Below are 14,622 nucleotides of genomic sequence, written 5' to 3'. Positions count from 1 at the left end.
TCCTTCCCTTCTTGGACCCTTCGGCCTCCCCGGTTGGTTCGGCCTTCCTTTTCTTGTCTCCCCGGGCTGGGGGGAGAACTTTCCTCCTCCTCCTCGTTTTCGTGGGAGGAGTGCACGTCGGAGTCATCGGACGATGAGTCCGATACAACCTTGGGCTGGAGACCCTTTCGGGTCCCCGTGGCCTTCTTCTTGGTCTTCTTCGTCGGCACCTCGTAAGGTGCCGGAGCCAGCATCTCCGTTAGGAGAGCATCTGCAAGATCTTCAGGCAGGGGGCTGGGCAATCAAGATCCTCCACTGTCTGTATCCAGTCCTATTAATGACATGGAAGCTTAGATCCCGCACGTGATTTAACTAGGGAAAATAAATACCCTGTAAGATATAAAAACTTACCGGATTGGCATGGCACTTTGCGCTGACTCCGCGGTCCTCGGTGAGGGATGGAAGTACCTCAGCACCCTTGAACAGCACCCTCCAGACGTCCTTGTGCGTCGTGTCGTAGAGCTCTCGCAGCGTCTGGTGCTTGGCCGGGTCGAACTCCCACAAATTGAATGCCCGTCGTTGACACGGGAGAATCTGCCGGAAGAGCATGACCTGGATCACGTTGACGATCTTGATTTTCTTGCTCATCATGTTCCTGATGCAGGTCTGGAGTCGGGTTAGCTCTACCGAGGAACCACATGATAGGCCCTTCTCTTTCTAGGAAGTGAGCCGGGTGGGGATTCCGGATCGAAATTTGGTGTCGTGCGGCTCGGTGATGTAGAACCACCCCGATAGCCACCCCTTTATGGTCTCCACATAGGAGCCTTCGAGCCAGGTGACATTAGGCATTTTGCCCACCATGGCACCTCCGCACTCTGCTTGCTGGCCAACCACCACCTTCGGTTTGACATTGAAGGTCTTCAGCCATAGGCTGAAATGGGGCCTGATGCGGAGGAAGGCCTCGCACACAACGATAAACGCCGAGATGTTGAGGATGAAATGGGGTGCCGGATCATGAAAATCCAGCTTGTAGTAGAACATGAGCCCGCGGACAAATGGGTGGAGGGGTGTGATGCCCCGATGATTAAGCTACAGTAATTCCCTCCTAATGATGCCACATCATCATGATTACTGTTGTTAAACTCACGTTGGTTCGAAACCTGTTCAAATTTCAAATTCAAATCCAAGTCCAAAATTCAAATTGCCAAACATGAAAACTAAAATGTTCAAAGTGTGGCAAATAATCCTTGGATATTTGTCATGTTGGAACTAACCTCATTTGAGTTCCCAAAATGCCCCTAGGATTTTATCTTGTGGTCCAACAATAATTAAATTGGCCTTTCAAGTTTCTAAAAATGGTTAGCCAACTCCTTCTGACCCCAAATTTGTTATGCAACTTCACTTTGTTCCTATCTATTTTTCTGCAAAGTGCCATATTTAACAAAAATAATTCAGTAGCTCTTTTAAATAGGATACAGAGGCAAATCAAAAAAATAAAAGAAAAGAAAAGGCCCCCACCCCCTAGTGGGCCATGTGGCCCAGCTGGCCATCCAGCTGGTCGGCCAGGCCATCCCACTTGCACCACCCACGCCGCCGAGGGGATAAGTCTCCCCCTCGTCCTCGTCAGCCCCAGATATCCCCCCCTCGCTCGGCTCTCTCCCTCTCGGTTCTCTCTACCGGAGCGCCGTCAGCGCCGTTGCCGCGGCCTCGACCCCTGCCTCACCATCGCCACTTGTCGTTGTCGACCCCCGCCGCCGCACGAGGACCCGAAGCCGCCTAACGCTGCCCCAACGTCGCCGCATCCCCATCCTCATCCCCACCGGACTGCGCCCGCCTTCCCGCCGCCGCGACGCCGCCCCGTCGTCCTCGTCTCCTTGCCGGACATGGCCACGACTCCTCCCTGAGCGCACTGCCCGAACCGCTACAACACCGGTGAGGACCCCGGTCCTCCTCTCTCCCTCGCCTCGCAGCCGGACCGCGCCCCGCGCACGCTCACCGTAACCGCCGCTCGGTTCGTTCCCCGCTCCGGCCGCTCGCTATCCCTGCGCGCTGCATCTCCTGCCCCGTTTCCCCGGTGGTGTTGCTCCTCCCAACGGCCTCCCGTGCGCCGCCCGACCCCGCTCCCCCTCGACGCTGCTCGTCGCCCGCGACTCGGGCCTCCCTTGCTCGCGCCCAGCTTGGCCTGCACCCGCGCGTGCCCACGCACTCCGCCCGCTCACCGTCCCAACCCTGCCGCCGCGCTCCACCGCGTGACCCCGCTCCTGGCCTTCCCCCCTCTCTGCCTCTCCTCGCACCGCTTCAGAGCGCGACCTCGCCGCCGACTCCCGCCCGCACCTTGCTCCAGCCCCGCTACTCCGCCTGCGACCCATGCACCCGCTCCCCCGCGCCCCGGCCACATCCCCTGCCGACGCCCGCGCCCATGGACGCCGTGTGCGCCCGCTCGCACATCCCCGCCTGCGGAACCACCGCACCTGGTCGTGCCTACTTCGGCCGGCCGCGCCTGCCCCACTCCGTCGCTCGCCTCGTGAAGCTCTGCTGGATCGGAGTTTGTGGGACGTTATCGAGTTGAACGTGTGCTGAACTCGGAGGTGCCATACGTTCGGTACTTGGATGGGTCGGATGATGAAGACGTACAACTACATCAACTGCGTTGTGCTAACGCTTCCGCTTTCGGTCTAAGAGGGTACGTGGACACACTCTCCCCGCTCGTTGCTATGCATCACCATGATCCTGAGTGTGCGTAGGATTTTTTTTTTTGAAATTACTACGTTCCCCAACAAAATGCCATAATAGGATACATTAGTCATAAAGAACTCACATACTTATTGCAAAAATCTATTAGTTATCGAAACAAAGTACTACGCGCATGCTCCTAGGGAGATAGATTGGTAGGAAAAGACCATAGCTCAAAACAATTATCAAGTATCAAACTTCTCATAGTATTCAATGCACTTATATGAAAGTTTTTATTATGCCGAAAGGCAAATTACCATGCTGTTCTAAAGGACTCTCAAAATAATATAAGTGAAGAATGAGAGATCAATTATTTCTGTAAAATAAAACCACCACCGTGCTCTAGAAGATATAAGTGAAGCACTAGAGGAAAAACTATATAGCTCAAAAGATATAAGTGAAGTACATAGAGTATTCTAACAAATTCTGAATCATGTGTGTCTCTCTCAAAAGGTGTGTACAGCAAGGATGATTGTGGTAAACTAAAAAGCAAAGACTCAAATCATACAAGACGCTCCAAGCAAAACACATGTCATGTGGTGAATAAAAATATAGCTCCAAGTAAAGTGATCGATGAACGAAGACAAAAGAGGGGATGCCTTCCACGGCATCCCCAAGCTTAGGATTTTTGGTGTCCTTGGATTTTACCTTTGGGTGCCTTGGGCATCCCCAAGCTTAGTCTCTTGCCACTCCTTGTTCCATAATCCATCAAATCTTTACCCAATACATGAAAACTTCACAACACAAAACTTAACAGAAAATCTCGTGAGCTCCGTTAGCGAAAGAAAACAAAACACCACTTGAAGGTACTGTAATGAACTTATTCTTTATTTATATGGGTGTAAAACATACTGTATTCCAACTTTTCTATGGTTTATAAACTCCATTACTAGTGATAGATTCATCAAAATAAGCAAACAACACACGAAAAATAGAATCTGTCAAAAACAGAACAGTTTGTAGTAATCTGTATCAAACGCATACATCTGGAACCCCAAAAATTCCAAAATAAATTGATGGACGTGAGGAATTTATCTATTAATCATCTGCAAAAATAATTAACTAAATAGCACCGCAGCAATTCTCGTGAGCGCTAAAGTTTCTGTTTTTTACAGCAAGATCAAAAAGACTTTCCCCAAGTTATCCCACCGGTTCTACTTGGCACAAACACTAATTAAACACAAAAAACACAACCAAAACAGAGGCTAGATAAATTAGTTATTACTAAACAGGAACAAAAATAAAATTGGGTTGCCTCCCTACAAGAGCTATCGTTTAACGCCCCTAGCTTGGCATAAAAGCAAGAATAGATCTAGGTACTGTCATCTTTGGTAGGCAATCCATAAGTGGATCTCATAATATATTCATATGGTAATTTAATTTTCTTTCTAGGGAAGTGCTCCATGCCTTTCCTTAACAGAAATTGGAATCTAATATGCCCTTCCTTCATATCAATAATTGCACCAATCGTTCTAAGGAAAGGTCTACCAAGAATAATAGGACATGAAGGATTGCAATCTATATCAAGAACAATGAAATCTATGGGCACATAATTCCTATTTGCAACAATAAGAAAATCATTAATTCTTTCCATAGGTTTCTTAATAGTGGAATCCGCAAGGTGCAAGTTTAAAGAATAATCATCAAATTCACGGAAACCTAGCAAATCACACAAAGTTTTTGGGATCGTGGAAACACTAGCACCCAAATCACACAAAGCATAGCATTAATGATCTTTAATTTTAATTTTAATTGTAGGTTCCCATTCATCATAACATTTTCTAGGGATAGAAACTTCCAACTCAAGTTTTTCTTCGTAAGATGGCATTAAAGCATCAACGATATGTTTAGTAAAAGCTTTATTTTGACTATAAGCATGAGGAGAATTTAGCACAGATTGCAACAAGGAAATACAATCTATCAAAGAGCAATTATCATAATTAAATTCCTTGAAATCCAAGATAGTGGGTTCATTGCTATCTAAAGTTTTAACCTCTTCAATCCCACTTTTACCAATTTTTGCATCAATATCTAAAAACTCCGAATTTTTGGGACGCCTTCTAACGAAAGTTGACTCATCTCCAGTCCCATCATTATCAAGATTCATATTGCAAAACAAGGATTTAATAGGGGGCACATCAATCACTTTTAGATCTTCACCCTTATTATCATGAAAACTAGAAGAACACACCTTCACAAAGAAATCTTTCTTAGCACGCATCCTAGCGGTTCTTTCCTTGCACTCATCAATGGAAATTCTCATGGCTTTGAGAGACTCATTGATATAATGCTTAGGTGGAATAGATCTAAGTTTCAAAGAATCAACATCAAGATAAATTCTATCCACGTTCCTAGCCAATTCATAAATCTTAAGCATTTTTTCTTCAATCAAAGCATTGAAACTCTTTTGCGAACTAATAAATTCTTTAATACTAGATTCAAAATCAGAGGGCATCTTATTATAATTTCCGTAAGAATTGTTGTAGGAACTACCATAATTATTAGAGGAATTCTTAGGAAACGGCCTAGAATTAGAATTACCTCAATACGCGTTGTTACCAAAATTGTTCCTACCAACAAAATTCACATCCATAGATTCATTATTATTCTCAATTAAAGCAGACAAAGGCATATCATTGGGATCAGTAGGAGTACTCTTATTAGCAAACAATTTCATAAGTTCATCCATCTTTCTACTCAAAACATTAATCTCTTCAATTGCATGCACCTTTTTACTAGTAGATCTTTCAGTGTGCCATTGAGAATAATTAACCATAATATTATCTAGGAGTTTAGTAGCTTCTCCTAAAGTGATTTCCATCAAAGTGCCTCTCGCGGCCGAATCTAAAATATTTCTAGAAGAAAAATTCAATCCGGCATAAAATTTTTGTATAATCATCCATAAAGTGATTGTGCAACATGCTCATGATCAAGTTGTTTAGAATTCATAATATCGTTTCTAAGTTGATGATCTTAGCGGGAGGAAAATACTTAGAGATAAAAGAATCTTTGCACTTATTCCACGAATCAATACTATTTTTAGGCAAAGACGAAAACCAAGCTTTAGCACGATCTCTAAGTGAAAACTGAAATAGCTTAAGTTTAATAATATCATTATCCACATCTTTATTCTTCTGCAAACACACAAATCTACAAAGTTGTTTAGATGGGTAGCGGCATCTTCACTAGGAAGACCAGAAAACGGATCTTTCATGACAAGATTCAGCAAAGCAGTATTAATTTCACAAGATTCTGCATCGGTAAGAGGAGCAATTGGAGTGCTAATAAAATCATTATTGTTGGTATTGGCAAAGTCACACAATTTAGTAGTATCTTGATCCATCGTGACAAGCAAGCAATCCAACACACAAGCAAACAAGCGAAGAAAAAGAGAATGGAAAGAGAGGGTGAAAGGAAAAGAGGGTGAATAAAACGGCAAGGGTGAAGTGGGGGAGAGGAAAACGAGAGGCAAATGGAAAATAGTGTAATGCGAAGGGTAAGAGTTTGTGATGGGTACTTGGTATGTCTTGACTTGTGCGTAGATCTCCCCAGCAACGGCGCCAGAAATCCTTCTTGCTACCTCTTGAGCATGCGTTGGTTTTCCCTTGAAGAGGAAAGGGTGATGCAGCAAAGCAGCGTAAGTATTTCCCTCAGTTTTTGAGAACCAAGGTATCAATCTAGTAGGAGACCACGCGCGAGTCACCTCGTACCTACACAAACAAATAAGAACCTCGCAACCAATGCGATAAAGTGGTTGTCAATCCCTTCACGACCCCTTGCAAGAGTGAGATCTGATAGAGATAATAATAATAAGAAAAATATTTTTGGTATTTTTATGATATAAATTAAAAGTAAGGAATGCAAAATAAAACAGATTGGAAACTTGTATGATGGAAAATAGACCCGGCGGCCATATGTTTCACTAGTGGCTTCTCTTAAGATAACATAAGTATTATGGTGGGAAACAAATTACTGTCGAGCAATTAATAGAATTGAGCATAATTATGAGAATATCTATGTATGGTCATGTATATAGGCATCACGTCCGTGACAAGTAGACCGACTCCTTCCTACATCTACTACTATTACTCCACACATCGACCGCTATCCAGCATGCATCTAGAGTATTAAGTTCATAAAAACGGATAATGCTTTAAGAAAGATGACATGATGTAGAGGGATAAACTCATGCAGTATGATATAAACCCCATCTTTTTATCCTCGATGGCAACAACACAATACGTGTCGTTTCCCCTATTGTCACTGGGATCGAGCACCGCAAGATTGAACCCAAAGCTAAGCACTTCTGCCATTGCAAGATAGATCAATCTAGTAGGCCAAACCAAACTGATAATTCGAAGAGACTTGCAAAGATAACCGATCATACATAAAAGAATTCAGAAAATATTCAAATATTATTCAGAGATAATCTTGATCATAAACCCACAATTCATCGGATCTCGACAAACACACCGTAAAAAGAAGATTACATCGAATAGATCTCCAAGAAGATCGAGGAGAACTTTGTATTGAGATCCAAAGAGAGATAAGAAGCCATCTAGCTAATAACTATGGACCTGAAGGTCTGAAGTAAACTAATCACACATCATCGAAGAGGCTATGGTGTTCATGTAGAAGCCCTCCGTGATCAATGCCCCCTCCGATGGATTGCCGAAAAAAGCCCCAATATGGGATCTCACGGGTACAGAAGGTTGCGGTGGTGGAATTAGGTTTTCGTGGTGCTCTCTGATGTTTTCAGGGTACGTACGTATATATAGGAGGAAGAAGTAGGTCAGTGCCTAGGGTGGAGGGCGTGCCTAGGGGGTAGGCGCACCCCCTGCCTCGTGGCTTCCTCGTTGGTTTCTTGACGTCCACTCCAAGTCCTCTGGATCACGCTTGTTCCAAAAATCACGCTCCCGAAGGTTTCATTCCATTTGGACTCCGTTTGATATTCTATTTCTGCGAAACACTGAAATAGGCAAAAAATAACAAGTTGGGCTGGGCCTCCGGTTAATAGGTTAGACCCAAAAATAATATAAAACTGTATAAATAAGCTCGTTAAACATCCAAAACATAATATATAATAGCATGGAACAATAAAAACTTATAGATATGTTGGAGACGTATCACGACCAAATTCAATTTATTCCTCACATGCACAACAATACAAAATTCTACCCACGACAATTGGACATCGCATTGCAGAATTGAACCAAGTAGTTAACTAAACACCACAACAAATGAACCAAACATTAACTGAGCAGCACATTGCACAATATAACATACTCCTAATGGAAGTTCAGACATCTAACCAAACCAAGCATGCTTGACAACTTGGAAATATAGCAATTGTGTTTGTATCTCATGCATTTAGTACAACCAAGTTCAATTTATTCCTCACATGGTATACAATAATAGAATGCACCCACAACAATTGCACATCGCATTGCAGAATAGAACCTAATAGTTAACGAAACACGACAACAAATGAACCAAACATTAACTAAGCACCACATTGCACAATATAATATACTCCTCATAGAAGATCAGACAGTTAACCAAACCAAGCATGCTTAACAACTTGGAAATATAGCAATTGTATTTGTTTCTCATGTATTTAGTACAACCAAATTCAATTATTTATCACATGGTATACAATAACAGAATGCACCCACAACAATTGAACATCGCAATGCAGAATTGAACCAAACAGTTAACTAAACACCACAACAAATGAACCAAATGTTAACTGAGCACCACACTGCACAATGTATAACATACTAGAAGATCAGACAGTTAACCAAACCAAGCATGCTTGAAAACTTGGAAGTATAGCAATTATATTTGTTTCTCATGTATTTTGTAAAGAAAAATTCAATTTATTTCTCACATGGAAGATACCCTGAAGAATTGAACATCACATTTGCAGAATTGAACCAAAGAGTTAACGGAACACGACAACTAATTAACCAAACAGTTAATAAGTGAGCACCACATTGCACGACATATAGAACATATACACTAGAGCAACAAATTGCATGGTAAAGGTAGATAGCACAATTCACTAGAATTTGTTATGGAAAGGCAGTAGCTAGCAAACTGAAAATGGGTGCTTATAGTGAGCTAATAATACAAGCTTCTCATCATTGTCGGAGATATCCATGACGATTGACTACTTGGACATGGAAGAGGGTGAGGCCTCCGCATCGTGGGTACCCTCGTCGTAGTGGTGAGTTGCCTGAGCCGCTCCAAGCACCAACCTGCTGGCTCTTGAGATGAGGTAAGCACGTGCATGCTGTGAAAACACCTCATAGGCTTTGTCGAACGCACCGAGGGTGGGCTTGAGAAAACGCCACGAACAGTCGTTTAAAGCAGCCAAACGCGTTGCGTCGTCAGCGCGCGAGGAGTCGACGATGGCCTCGACGACGAGGTGCTGCTCCAAGATCTAGAGGTTGGCACAAATGGCAGCCATCGCGACCTCATCTACGCATGCGGCCATGATTTGTTTCTCCGCTGGTAAATGCTCCTTGAGATCCTGGCTATACTGCGTGCACCATGGCTTAGGGCGGCGCTTATTTGGTGGAGGGGTCGGTGATTTGGGTGGAAGGTGTTGCGCCGGCGGTTGGGGCATGTGGGATGTGGAAGGAGGAGGAGGATGGGTGTAACGCCCTCGATGCGGTTATAGCTCCCACGTGTCGAGGCACGACTTAGAGGCATAACCGCATTGAAAGTAATGTCGCAAGTCAGGCAATCATTACAACATCCCATGTATAATAGAATAAAAGGGGGAGAACATAGTTGGCTTACACTCGCCACGTCACATCAGAGTACATAAATAACATCCATCAAACAAACACTCATGGCCCGACTACGGCGCCAAAATAGAAGAAAACCCAACATGCGACAAGGCCCTGAATCGAACCCCAACTAGGCACCACTACTGATCATCAGGAAAAGACACATAGTAACGCTGAGAGTCCTCGTCAAACTCCCACTTGAGCTCGTACTCATCACCTGGAGCGGAATCACCTAGACCTACATCTGAAGTTATAGTATCTGTGAGCCACGGGGACTCAGCAATCTCGCACCCTCGCGATCAAGACTATTTAAGCTTATAGGAATGGATAAGGCAAATATATGTGGAGCTGCAGCAAGCGACTAGCATGTATGGTGGCTAACTTATCCGCAAAAGAGAGCGAGAAGAGGGGGCAAAGCACGAGCGAGAATCTAGAGGAACAACCTGTGCAAGCATAACTCCAACACCGTGTCCACTTCCCGGACTCCGCCGAGAAGAGGCCATCACGGTAACACACTCAGTTGATTCATTTTAATAAATTAAGGTTCAAGTTATCTACAACCGGACATTAACCAATTCCCATCTGCCCATAACCGCGGGCACGGCTTTCGAAAGTTCAATCCCTGCAGGGGAGTCCCAACTTAGCCCATGATAAGCTCTCACGGTCAACGAAGGAATAGACCTCCACCCGAGACACACCGATCAGACTCGGTAACCCGGTACAACAAGACAATTCGACAGGTTAAAACAAGACCAGCAACACCGCCCGAATGTGCCGACAATTCCCGATAGGAGCTGCACATATCTCTTTCTCAGGGCACACTCAGATGAGCCAGACGTCGGGTAATCCAGCCCAGAGTTGCCCCTGGTAGCCTCGGACATCGCTCAGTGGGACCAACACTCAGAGGAGCACTGCCCCGGGGGGGTTAAAATAAGATGACCATTGAGTCTGCAGAACCCAAGGGAAAGAAAAAGGCTAGGTGGAAAATGGTAAGACCAATGTTGGGCATTGCTGGAAAATCTTTAATCAAGGCGAACTATCAAGGGGTTCCCATTATAACCCAACCGCGTAAGGAACGCAAAATCCGGGAACATAACACCGATATGACGGAAACTAGGGCGGCAAGAGTGGAACAAAACACTAGGCAAGAGGCCGAGCCTTCCACCCTTTACCAAGTATATAGATGCATTAAGATAACATGGCAATATAATGATATCCCAACAATTAAATAAAAGATGTTCCAACAAGGAACGGCCTCCAAACTTCACCTGCAACTAGCAACGCTATAAGAGGGGCTGAGCAAAGCGGTAACATAGCCAATCAACGGTTTGCTAGGACATGGTGGGTTAGAGGTTGACATGGCAATTGGGAGGCTGACAAGCAAATGGTAGGCATCGTAGCATTGGCATAGCAAGAGCGAGCAAACTAGCATAGCAAAGATAGTAGTGATTTCGAGGGTATGATCATCTTGCCTGCACAGTTGTCAGAGTTGACTGGATCCTCACAAGAAAACTCAACGGGCTCCTCGGTAGCGAACTCGTCTCCCGGCTCTACCCAAACAAGACAAACAAGCAACAAGGATACAATCAACCACGTGCAAGACAAAGCAATATGATGAAATGATGATATGCTATGCGGGATGCGATGCGGGATGCAAAATGCAAGATATGACAGGAAATGCATGAACCTGGCCGCAACTTGGAATTCCAAGGGTGCCACTGGATAGAGGGGATGAAATCGCTTGAAAACGATATAAAGATCATTGGAATCGGAGTTACGGTTTGGAAATGGCAAGCGTTTCAAAATTGACACCGGTCTGCGATTTACAGCAAGTAGGCATCTAAACGCAATGCAACAAACATGCTAAAGCCACCAAACATGACAACAAAATACATGGTAGGGATGCACACAAGATTCTTAACAAAAGACTAGCACTGAGCCACGGCCAATTCATCCATTATGAGGTTCAAACAAGCATGGCAAAAACGAATAAGCAAAACAGATTTCAGACTTAGTGACATTAACACTAGTCTGAAATTTCAGACCACGATGCTCTCTTTGGAGCAGCAAAAAAACATGATACATGACCGGATTATGACAAGTAAGAACATGGCATGGAGCTACTCAACAAGCTTATCAAAATACACAAAGTGACCTGGGGCCAAAAGGGTTCACAAAATATACTAACGGGCACACGAACATAGCTAAAACACAATCAGTTTTCAGACTTGGTGAAAACTGAGACATGCTGAAATATAACTCACGAAGGCATGTAAACGAGCTCGATGCACTCACCACGGTGCAAGTCATGGCAAGGCAAGCATACATCCATAAAGAAGGCATAAAATTCTAGCTAGAAATGGCAATAACAATGGCATAGCATGCACGGATCAACTACAATAACATCGGCAAAATCGCAAACGAGTTGACGATCTGCCCAGATTCACCACGAAGAAAAAGTAGAGCTCGATTTACTCAAGCTAGGGTGCTCCATAATTGCAAACAAAGTCATGGATGGATAGAGCATAACATGAATAACAAAACTCCTTTACTTATCATCCTCAAAAGAGGCACGGATCACTAGGAAACCAGCTGAACATATGGCATCATGAACTAAATAATCCCAGACTTAGTGAAAACAACTAAGTCCCTGAAAACAGATTTCCCTGGTGCCTCACTTTGCAAGCTTGCAAAAGTCACCACACACATCCTAAAAATGCATGGGTTGCACCTCCGGAAAGAAGACAAAATTCGTAACAAAACATATGAAGGACTCACAGACATATCATGCACACAATAATCATGGCAAAAATGACAAAAGTCTAAGATGAACTAGCAGATCTGACAATTAACTCATGAAGCCTCCTTCTAACAGCATTTTGGGAATCAAGATGTACTCAAATGACAATGATGCAATGGAATTAAATGATGTACCCGTCGAGACGAACATTTTGATATCCTATATGTCCAAAACGGAGCTACGGATGCAAAGTTATGGGCGGTCAAAGTAGGCATAAAAAATTAGGGTTCGGGGGAGAGATGTCAACCGGATCTAGATCTGGAATCACTGTTCATAGGCACTGTTCACCGACGCGGAAACCGAGGATGCCGGCGAGCTCGACGTCGCCGGAGATGGAGAAGAGGCCGGGGTGGACCGGCCGACGTGGAGGCGGCGGGGCATGGCCGGCTCGGGCGGCGGGCGGCGGCGAGCGCCGGGGAGGCGGCGAGGCGTCGGGCGGAGGAGGCGGCGAGCTCCGGCACCGGCATCAATGGCGCGGTGGTGGCGTGAGCTCCCGGAGCCGTGGAAGACGGGCGGCGCGGCGGCGGCTGGGACTGGCCCGGAGAGGCGCGGGAGCGGGCCCGCCTCGGGCTGGTGCGGGCCGGCGGGAGCGGCTGGCGGGGAAGTAGGCACGGGCGGCGGCCACTAGGCGGAGGCCACGTGGCGGCGGACGGGGAGGCCGGACATGTCCGTCGGTGCAAAATTTGTCCGGCGGGCGCGGTGCGAGTGGATCTAGGGTTTCGGGGAGAGGGAGAGATCCGAAAACGGAGTGGTGCATATATAGGAATAAGTGGAGCTAGGAGAGTCCAAATGAGGTGCGGTTTTTGGCCACGCGATCGTGATCGAACGCTCTAGGACATGGAGCAGAGTTTGGTGGGTTTTGGGCCAAATTGAAGGGGTGTTGGGCTGCAACACACACGAGGCCTTTTCGGTCCCTCGGTTAACCATTGGAGTATCAAACGAAGTCCAAATGACACACAGGCGGTCTACCGGTAGTAAACCAAGGCCGCTTGGAAAGACTCGGTCCAATCCAGAATTGTTTAATCCCCACACACGAAAGAAAGGTAGAATTGACCACCGGAGGAGAACGAAGCACCGGAATGCAAAACGGACAACGGGGAAAATGCTCGAATGCATGAGATGAACACGTATGCAAATGCAATGCACATGATGACATGATATGAGATGCCTGAAAACGAAAACAACACACGGAGACAAAGACCCGAACCCGAGAAATAAATATAACTTAACGCCGGAAACAGCAAGAGTTGGAGTACAAATAGGGAAAGTTACATCCAAGGTGTTACAACACTCCACCACTACGAAAAGATCTCGTCCCAAGATCTAGGACTGAAAGAACTCCGGGTACTCGGAACGGAGATGGTCCTTGCGTTCCCATGTAGCTTCACGGTCGGAATGATGAGACCACTTGACTTTGAGAAATTTGATTGACTTGTTGCGAGTCTTGCGTTCAGTCTCTTCAAGAATAGCAACTGGGTGCTCACGATAGGAGAGATCTTCTTGGAGCTCAATGTCCTCGAAGTTGACGGTGCGGTCAGGAGTCTTGAAGCACTTTCGAAGCTGAGAGACATGGAACACATCATGAACATTTGTAAAGTTTGAAGGAAGCTCGAGTTGATAGGCGAGGTCGCCTCTCTTGCTGACAATCTTGAAAGGTCCCACGTATCTAGGGGCAAGCTTCCCTTTGATACCGAAGCGACGAGTACCTTTCATAGGAGAGACACGGAGGTAAACATGATCTTCGATCTCGAAAGCCAAATCATGGTGCTTACTATCATAGTAGCTCTTCTGGCGGGATTGGGCTTCTTTGAGGTTATCACGAATGACTTTGCACATTTCCTCTGCTTCTGTGATTAAGTCATTACCCAGCAGCTGACGTTCACCGGTTTCAGACCAGTTGAGAGGGGTACGACACTTCCTGCCATACAAAATTTCAAAAGGGGCCTTGCCCGAACTTGCTTGAAAACTATTGTTATAGGAGAATTCAGCATAAGGAAGACAATCCTCCCACTTCATGCCGAAGGAGATCACACAAGCCCTGAGCATATCTTCAAGAATCTGGTTGACACGCTCGACTTGACCGCTTGTTTGAGGATGGAAAGCAGTGCTGAAGCGGATGTTGGTGCCCATGGCCTTCTGAAAAGAATCCCAAAACTTCGAGGTAAAGATGCTGCCACGGTCTGAAGATATCACTTGAGGAATATCGTGCAGAGAGACAATACGAGAGGTATAGAGTTCCGCCAATTGAGTTGCAGTGATCGATTCTTTGATAGGCAGAAAGTGAGCCACTTTGGTGAGCTTGTCGATGACAAC

This window comes from Triticum urartu, chromosome 4A (genome assembly GCF_056163025.1).
Source record: "Triticum urartu cultivar PI428250 chromosome 4A, HENAU_Tu73, whole genome shotgun sequence".
In the NCBI taxonomy this organism is placed as follows: domain Eukaryota; kingdom Viridiplantae; phylum Streptophyta; class Magnoliopsida; order Poales; family Poaceae; genus Triticum; species Triticum urartu.
Note: the sequence above shows the minus strand (reverse complement) of the source record.